Raw genomic sequence first — 10,063 nt, 5'->3', positions numbered from 1 at the left:
CAGCTTTCTTTGAAGACAAGCCATTTGAAATACCCCTAACTTATTTCACAGCCAATAAGTCATTGAAATAATGTGTATTTTTTAGAGAAACCTTCTTATATAATTAGGCAGAAAATCTCATCTGCCATAGTTTTGAAAACAGCATAATTTCACTCTTCTCAATGCTTAATCTCTTGTATTACACAACCTTTGGGTATTTAGCTTTATCAATGACATGTACTTTAAAAATGTTTTAGAGATCCTACCAGTCTTTGAAAACATCCTTTTCCTTGTTTCAGTTCCAGTTTTATGTATATTTTCTGCCTTGCACCTGATTATTCCAACAATTGATGGATGGCCTTGGGAATCTAATTCTGGTATTGATAGTCTTTACTGATTGTCTCCACTCGTAGCTGATTTTTTCATTATTGTGTAAATTTAGATCATGAGCTCATGTTTAGCTAAACAGCTGACCTTGTAAGACCCTTAGGTGTGAACGCTCGTAAGCTTCAGGAGAAAGTCGGAAAATTTATTTGTGTCCCTCCAATTAGTTGCCCACGAGGACACCGTTTTCTACAAGTGTTGGTCCAATACTCCCTCTAGAGGAAGGGGACTCTGACAGGGCTGATTGGCGGCCCCCGATCTGGGGCAGGGGCAGTGTGCAGCCTGTGGCCCGGGCTGGAGCCTCTTTGCATGTGTCCCTGGGACACATCTGCCTGCGAACTTCGGTCACCTGGCAGAAAGATACGATGCCCAGACCTATGGTTAGCTGTGCAGCGAGGTGTACTGTGAGGACAGGTTCCACACACACTTCAAGTAAGAGGTCGGCCTGAGTGGAAAGGTGAGAGTTTGGGCAGCTGTGCAGACAAAGAAGGTGCCCTTTGGCATGGGCCTAAATGCTTGTGACAGCCCACTGGACCTGCCGTGCTCTGAGGGCCCTGCCCTGGGCCCCCTGCTCCCCTGCCCTTTGTTCAGTCACAGCAGCTATGGCCACACCCAGTCCTTCAGTGAGGGCAGAGTTCCAACCACCCTCAGCCCCGCACCCTCTCCGCAGGTTACCATGGACTACAGAGGCTGCATCCTGAGGCCAGGGCGTTCCGAGAATGCCAAGGGCAGACATGATGACCTTAAATGATTTCCTCTTGTGTCAGGTTTGGTAAACTTTAGGAGCTAGGGAATGGTCCACTTTACAGAAATGTTCAAATTTACTGGCATTTCATATATTCTCTGCTATAACATTGTCCTGATTCTTTCTGTATATTCTTTACTTATATTTTTGTTTTCCTTAATCAAAGTGTGTCTTTTCAATCTTTTCAAAGAAGATTCTTTGGACTTACTAAATCACCTCAATTTTATACGTTTTCTGTTGTATTAAGTTCTGCTCATATCTTTATTTATCTTTTTTCTATGTTCTCAGGGTTTATTGTTTTGATCTTCTGATGTCAATTCAAACACTTGGTTATTCATTTTAATAAATATTTTACTTATAAAGATTTGAACTTTTGAAGATTCCAGCATTCTTGTAAGTTTCTAAGGGTCAGGTCCTCTCCATTGTTGCTGGCCTAAGGTTTAGTTCACCATATAGCAATGTATATATTGACCTATTTTCCCCTCGACTTTCTGTGATTCCCTACATCTCACCTTTCTTTGCAGACAAGCCATTTGAAATACCCTTAACTTATTTCACAGCCAATAAGTCATTGAAATAATGTGTATTTTTAGAGAAATCTTCTTATATAATTAGGCAGAAAATCTCACCTGCCATAGATTTCAAAACAGCATAATTTCACTCTTCTCAATTCTTAATCTGTTGTATTATACAACCTTTGAGTATTTAGCTTTATCAATGACATGTACTTTAAAAATGTTTTAGAGATCCTACCAGTCTTTGAAAACATCCTTGTTCCTTGTTTCAGTTCCAGTTTTATGTATATATTCTGCCTTGCACCTGATTATTCCAACAATTGATGGATGGCCTTGGGAATCTAATTCTGGTATTGATAGTCTTTACTGATTGTCTCCCCTCGTAGCTGATTTCTTCATTATTGTGTAAATTTAGATCATGAGCTCATGTTTAGCTAAACAGCTGACCTTGTAAGACGCTTAGGTGTGAACGCTCGTAAGCTTCAGAAGAAAGTCGGCAAAGATTTATTTCTGTCCCTCCAATGAGTTGCCCACGAGGACACCGTTTTCTACAAGTGTTGGTCCAATACTCCCTCTAGAGGCAGGGGACTCCGACAGGGCTGATTGGCGGCCCCCGATCTGGGGCAGGGGCAGTGGGCAGCCTGTTGCCCGGGCAGGAGCCTCTCTGCATGTGTCCCTGGGACCCACCTGCCTGCGAACTTCGGTCACCTGGCAGGAAGCTACGATGCCCAGACCTATGGTTAGCTGTGCAGCGAGGTGTACTGTGCGGACAGGTTCCACACACACTTCAAGTAAGATGTCGGCCTGAGTGGAAAGTTGAGAGTTTGGGCAGCTGTGCAGAAAAAGAAGGCGCCCTTTGACCTGGTCCTAAATGCTTGTGACACCCCACTGGACCTGCCGGGCTCTGAGGGCCCAGACCTGGACCCCCTGCTCCCCTGCCCTTTGTTCAGTCACAGCAGAGATGGCCACACCCACTCCTTCAGTGAGGGCAGAGTTGCAACCACCCTCAGCCCCGCCCCCTCTCCGCAGGTTACCATGGACTACAGAGGCTGCATCCTGAGGCCAGGGCATTCCGAGAATGCCAAGGGCAGACATGATGACCTTAAATGATTTCCTCTTGTGTCAGGTTTGGTAAACTTTAGGAGCTAGGAAATGGTCCACTTTACAGAAATGTTCAAATTTACTGGCATTTCATATATTCTCTGCTATAACATTGTCCTGATTCTTTCTGTATATTCTTTACTTATGTTTTTGTTTTCCTTAATCAAAGTGTGTCTTTTCAATCTTTTCAAAGAAGATTCTTTGGACTTACTAAATCACCTCAATTTTATACGTTTTCTGTTGTATTAAGTTCTGCTCATATCTTTATTTATCTTTTTTCTATGTTCTCAGGGTTTATTGTTTTGGTCTTCTGATGTCAATTAAAACACTTGGTTATTCATTTTAATAAATATTTTACTTATAAAGATTTGAACTTTTGAAGATTCCAGCTTACTTGTAAGTTTCTAAGGGTCAGGTCCTCTCCATTGTTGCTGGCCTAAGGTTTAGTTCACCATATAGCAATGTATATATTGACCTATTTTCCCCTCGACTTTCTGTGATTCCCTACATCTCACCTTTCTTTGCAGACAAGCCATTTGAAATACCCTTAACTTATTTCACAGCCAATAAGTCATTGAAATAATGTGTATTTTTAGAGAAATCTTCTTATATAATTAGGCAGAAAATCTCACCTGCCATAGTTTTCAAAACAGCATAATTTCACTCTTCTCAATGCTTAAACTGTTGTATTACACAACCTTTGAGTATTTAGCTTTATCAATGACATGTCCTTTTAAAATGTTTTAGAGATCCTACCAGTCTTTGAAAACATCCTTGTTCCTTGTTTCAGTTCCAGTTTTTTGTATATATTCTGCCTTGCACCTGATTATTCCAACAATTGATGGATGGCCTTGGGAATCTAATTCTGGTATTGATAGTCTTTACTGATTGTCTCCCCTCGTAGCTGATTTCTTCATTATTGTGTAAATTTAGATCATGAGCTCATGTTTAGCTAAACAGCTGACCTTGTAAGACGCTTAGGTGTGAACGCTCGTAAGCTTCAGAAGAAAGTCGGCAAAGATTTATTTCTGTCCCTCCAATGAGTTGCCCACGAGGACACCGTTTTCTACAAGTGTTGGTCCAATACTCCCTCTAGAGGCAGGGGACTCCGACAGGGCTGATTGGCGGCCCCCGATCTGGGGCAGGGGCAGTGGGCAGCCTGTAGCCCGGGCAGGAGCCTCTCTGCATGTGTCCCTGGGACCCACCTGCCTGCGAACTTCGGTCACCTGGCAGGAAGCTACGATGCCCAGACCTATGGTTAGCTGTGCAGCGAGGTGTACTGTGAGGGCAGGTTCCACACACACTTCAAGTAAGAGGTCGGCCTGAGTGGAAAGGTGAGAGTTTGGGCAGCTGTGCAGACAAAGAAGGCGCCCTTTGGCCTGGGCCTAAATGCTTGTGACACCCCACTGGACCTGCCGTGCTCTGAGGGCCCTGCCCTGGGCCCACTGCTCCCCTGCCCTTTGTTCAGTCACAGCAGAGATGGCCACACCCACTCCTCCAGTGAGGCCAGAGTTCCAACCACCCTCAGCCCCGCCCCCTCTCCGCAGGTTAACATGGACTACAGAGCCTGCATCCTGAGTCCAGGGCGTTCCGAGAAGGCCAAGGGCAGACATGATGACCTTAAATGATTTCCTCTTGTGTCAGGTTTGGTAAACTTTAGGAGCTAGGAAATGGTCCACTTTACAGAAATGTTCAAATTTACTGGCATTTCATATATTCTCTGCTATAACATTGTCCTGATTCTTTCTGTATATTCTTTACTTATGTTTTTGTTTTCCTTAATCAAAGTGTGTCTTTTCAATCTTTTCAAAGAAGATTCTTTGGACTTACTAAATCACCTGAATTTTATACGTTTTCTGTTGTATTAAGTTCTGCTCATATCTTTATTTATCTTTTTTCTATGTTCTCAGGGTTTATTGTTTTGATCTTCTGATGTCAATTAAAACACTTGGTTATTCATTTTAATAAATATTTTACTCATAAAGATTTGAACTTTTGAAGATTCCAGCTTACTTGTAAGTTTCTAAGGGTCAGGTCCTCTCCATTGTTGCTGGCCTAAGGTTTAGTTCAGCATATAGCAATGTATATATTGACCTATTTTCCCCTCGACTTTCTGTGATTCCCTACATCTCACCTTTCTTTGCAGACAAGCCATTTGAAATACCCTTAACTTATTTCACAGCCAATAAGTCATTGAAATAATGTGTATTTTTAGAGAAATCTTCTTCTATAATTAGGCAGAAAATCTCACCTGCCATAGTTTTCAAAACAGCATAATTTCACTCTTCTCAATGCTTAATCTGTTGTATTACACAACCTTTGAGTATTTAGCTTTATCAATGACATGTACTTTAAAAATGTTTGAGAGATCCTACCAGTCTTTGAAAACATCCTTGTTCCTTGTTTCAGTTCCAGTTTTATGTATATATTCTGCCTTGCACCTGATTATTCCAACAATTGATGGATGGCCTTGGGAATCTAATTCTGGTATTGATAGTCTTTACTGATTGTCTCCCCTCGAAGCTGATTTCTTCATTATTGTGTAAATTTAGATCATGAGCTCATGTTTAGCTAAACAGCTGACCTTGTAAGACGCTTAGGTGTGAACGCTCTTAAGCTTCTGCAGAAAGACGGCAAAGATTTATTTGTGTCCCTCCAATGAGTTGCCCACGAGGACACCGTTTTCTACAAGTGTTGGTCCAATACTCCCTGTAGAGGAAGGGGACTCCGATAGGGCTGATTGGCGGCCCCCGATCTGGGGCAGGGGCAGTGGGCAGCCTGTGGCCCGGGCAGGAGCCTCTTTGCATGTGTCCCTGGGACACATCTGCCTGCGAACTTCGGTCACCTGGCAGGAAGCTACGATGCCCAGACCTATGGTTAGCTGTGCAGCGAGGTGTACTGTGAGGACAGGTTCCACACACACTTCAAGTAAGAGGTCGGCCTGAGTGGAAAGTTGAGAGTTTGGGCAGCTGTGCAGACAAAGAATGCGCCCTTTGGCCTGGGCCTAAATGCTTGTGACACCCCACTGGACCTGCCGTGCTCTGAGGGCCCTGCCCTGGGCCCCCTGCTCCCCTGCCCTTTGTTCAGTCACAGCAGAGATGGCCACACCCACTCCTCCAGTGAGGCCAGAGTTCCAACCACCCTCAGCCCCGCCCCCTCTCCGCAGGTTAACATGGACTACAGAGGCTGCATCCTGAGGCCAGGGCGTTCCGAGAAGGCCAAGGGCAGACATGATGACCTTAAATGATTTCCTCTTGTGTCAGGTTTGGTAAACTTTAGGAGCTAGGAAATGGTCCACTTTACAGAAATGTTCAAATTTACTGGCATTTCATATATTCTCTGCTATAACATTGTCCTGATTCTTTCTGTATATTCTTTACTTATGTTTTTGTTTTCCTTAATCAAAGTGTGTCTTTTCAATCTTTTCAAAGAAGATTCTTTGGACTTACTAAATCACCTGAATTTTATACGTTTTCTGTTGTATTAAGTTCTGCTCATATCTTTATTTATCTTTTTTCTATGTTCTCAGGGTTTATTGTTTTGATCTTCTGATGTCAATTAAAACACTTGGTTATTCATTTTAATAAATATTTTACTCATAAAGATTTGAACTTTTGAAGATTCCAGCTTACTTGTAAGTTTCTAAGGGTCAGGTCCTCTCCATTGTTGCTGGCCTAAGGTTTAGTTCACCATATAGCAATGTATATATTGACCTATTTTCCCCTCGACTTTCTGTGATTCCCTACATCTCACCTTTCTTTGCAGACAAGCCATTTGAAATACCCTTAACTTATTTCACAGCCAATAAGTCATTGAAATAATGTGTATTTTTAGAGAAATCTTCTTATATAATTAGGCAGAAAATCTCACCTGCCATAGTTTTCAAAACAGCATAATTTCACTCTTCTCAATGCTTAAACTGTTGTATTACACAACCTTTGAGTATTTAGCTTTATCAATGACATGTCCTTTTAAAATGTTTTAGAGATCCTACCAGTCTTTGAAAACATCCTTGTTCCTTGTTTCAGTTCCAGTTTTTTGTATATATTCTGCCTTGCACCTGATTATTCCAACAATTGATGGATGGCCTTGGGAATCTAATTCTGGTATTGATAGTCTTTACTGATTGTCTCCCCTCGTAGCTGATTTCTTCATTATTGTGTAAATTTAGATCATGAGCTCATGTTTAGCTAAACAGCTGACCTTGTAAGACGCTTAGGTGTGAACGCTCGTAAGCTTCAGAAGAAAGTCGGCAAAGATTTATTTCTGTCCCTCCAATGAGTTGCCCACGAGGACACCGTTTTCTACAAGTGTTGGTCCAATACTCCCTCTAGAGGCAGGGGACTCCGACAGGGCTGATTGGCGGCCCCCGATCTGGGGCAGGGGCAGTGGGCAGCCTGTAGCCCGGGCAGGAGCCTCTCTGCATGTGTCCCTGGGACCCACCTGCCTGCGAACTTCGGTCACCTGGCAGGAAGCTACGATGCCCAGACCTATGGTTAGCTGTGCAGCGAGGTGTACTGTGAGGGCAGGTTCCACACACACTTCAAGTAAGAGGTCGGCCTGAGTGGAAAGGTGAGAGTTTGGGCAGCTGTGCAGACAAAGAAGGCGCCCTTTGGCCTGGGCCTAAATGCTTGTGACACCCCACTGGACCTGCCGTGCTCTGAGGGCCCTGCCCTGGGCCCACTGCTCCCCTGCCCTTTGTTCAGTCACAGCAGAGATGGCCACACCCACTCCTCCAGTGAGGCCAGAGTTCCAACCACCCTCAGCCCCGCCCCCTCTCCGCAGGTTAACATGGACTACAGAGCCTGCATCCTGAGTCCAGGGCGTTCCGAGAAGGCCAAGGGCAGACATGATGACCTTAAATGATTTCCTCTTGTGTCAGGTTTGGTAAACTTTAGGAGCTAGGAAATGGTCCACTTTACAGAAATGTTCAAATTTACTGGCATTTCATATATTCTCTGCTATAACATTGTCCTGATTCTTTCTGTATATTCTTTACTTATGTTTTTGTTTTCCTTAATCAAAGTGTGTCTTTTCAATCTTTTCAAAGAAGATTCTTTGGACTTACTAAATCACCTGAATTTTATACGTTTTCTGTTGTATTAAGTTCTGCTCATATCTTTATTTATCTTTTTTCTATGTTCTCAGGGTTTATTGTTTTGATCTTCTGATGTCAATTAAAACACTTGGTTATTCATTTTAATAAATATTTTACTCATAAAGATTTGAACTTTTGAAGATTCCAGCTTACTTGTAAGTTTCTAAGGGTCAGGTCCTCTCCATTGTTGCTGGCCTAAGGTTTAGTTCAGCATATAGCAATGTATATATTGACCTATTTTCCCCTCGACTTTCTGTGATTCCCTACATCTCACCTTTCTTTGCAGACAAGCCATTTGAAATACCCTTAACTTATTTCACAGCCAATAAGTCATTGAAATAATGTGTATTTTTAGAGAAATCTTCTTCTATAATTAGGCAGAAAATCTCACCTGCCATAGTTTTCAAAACAGCATAATTTCACTCTTCTCAATGCTTAATCTGTTGTATTACACAACCTTTGAGTATTTAGCTTTATCAATGACATGTACTTTAAAAATGTTTGAGAGATCCTACCAGTCTTTGAAAACATCCTTGTTCCTTGTTTCAGTTCCAGTTTTATGTATATATTCTGCCTTGCACCTGATTATTCCAACAATTGATGGATGGCCTTGGGAATCTAATTCTGGTATTGATAGTCTTTACTGATTGTCTCCCCTCGAAGCTGATTTCTTCATTATTGTGTAAATTTAGATCATGAGCTCATGTTTAGCTAAACAGCTGACCTTGTAAGACGCTTAGGTGTGAACGCTCTTAAGCTTCTGCAGAAAGACGGCAAAGATTTATTTGTGTCCCTCCAATGAGTTGCCCACGAGGACACCGTTTTCTACAAGTGTTGGTCCAATACTCCCTGTAGAGGAAGGGGACTCCGATAGGGCTGATTGGCGGCCCCCGATCAGGGGCAGGGGCAGTGGGCAGCCTGTGGCCCGGGCAGGAGCCTCTTTGCATGTGTCCCTGGGACACATCTGCCTGCGAACTTCGGTCACCTGGCAGGAAGCTACGATGCCCAGACCTATGGTTAGCTGTGCAGCGAGGTGTACTGTGAGGACAGGTTCCACACACACTTCAAGTAAGAGGTCGGCCTGAGTGGAAAGTTGAGAGTTTGGGCAGCTGTGCAGACAAAGAATGCGCCCTTTGGCCTGGGCCTAAATGCTTGTGACACCCCACTGGACCTGCCGTGCTCTGAGGGCCCTGCCCTGGGCCCCCTGCTCCCCTGCCCTTTGTTCAGTCACAGCAGAGATGGCCACACCCACTCCTCCAGTGAGGCCAGAGTTCCAACCACCCTCAGCCCCGCCCCCTCTCCGCAGGTTAACATGGACTACAGAGGCTGCATCCTGAGGCCAGGGCGTTCCGAGAAGGCCAAGGGCAGACATGATGACCTTAAATGATTTCCTCTTGTGTCAGGTTTGGTAAACTTTAGGAGCTAGGAAATGGTCCACTTTACAGAAATGTTCAAATTTACTGGCATTTCATATATTCTCTGCTATAACATTGTCCTGATTCTTTCTGTATATTCTTTACTTATGTTTTTGTTTTCCTTAATCAAAGTGTGTCTTTTCAATCTTTTCAAAGAAGATTCTTTGGACTTACTAAATCACCTGAATTTTATACGTTTTCTGTTGTATTAAGTTCTGCTCATATCTTTATTTATCTTTTTTCTATGTTCTCAGGGTTTATTGTTTTGATCTTCTGATGTCAATTAAAACACTTGGTTATTCATTTTAATAAATATTTTACTCATAAAGATTTGAACTTTTGAAGATTCCAGCTTACTTGTAAGTTTCTAAGGGTCAGGTCCTCTCCATTGTTGCTGGCCTAAGGTTTAGTTCACCATATAGCAATGTATATATTGACCTATTTTCCCCTCGACTTTCTGTGATTCCCTACATCTCACCTTTCTTTGCAGACAAGCCATTTGAAATACCCTTAACTTATTTCACAGACAATAAGTCATTGAAATAATGTGTATTTTTAGAGAAATCTTCTTATATAATTAGGCAGAAAATCTCACCTGCCATAGTTTTCAAAACAGCATAATTTCACTCTTCTCAATGCTTAATCTGTTGTATTACACAACCTTTGAGTATTTAGCTTTATCAATGACATGTCCTTTAAAAATGTTTTAGAGATCCTACCAGTCTTTGAAAACATCCTTGTTCCTTGTTTCAGTTCCAGTTTTTTGTATATATTCTGCCTTGCACCTGATTATTCCAACAATTGATGGATGGCCTTGGGAATCTAA

The sequence above is a fragment of the Mesoplodon mirus genome, assembly GCF_964341445.2.
Source record: "Mesoplodon mirus genome assembly, chromosome: 1".
Lineage (NCBI taxonomy): Eukaryota > Metazoa > Chordata > Mammalia > Artiodactyla > Ziphiidae > Mesoplodon > Mesoplodon mirus.
This window is presented reverse-complemented; position numbering follows the sequence as displayed.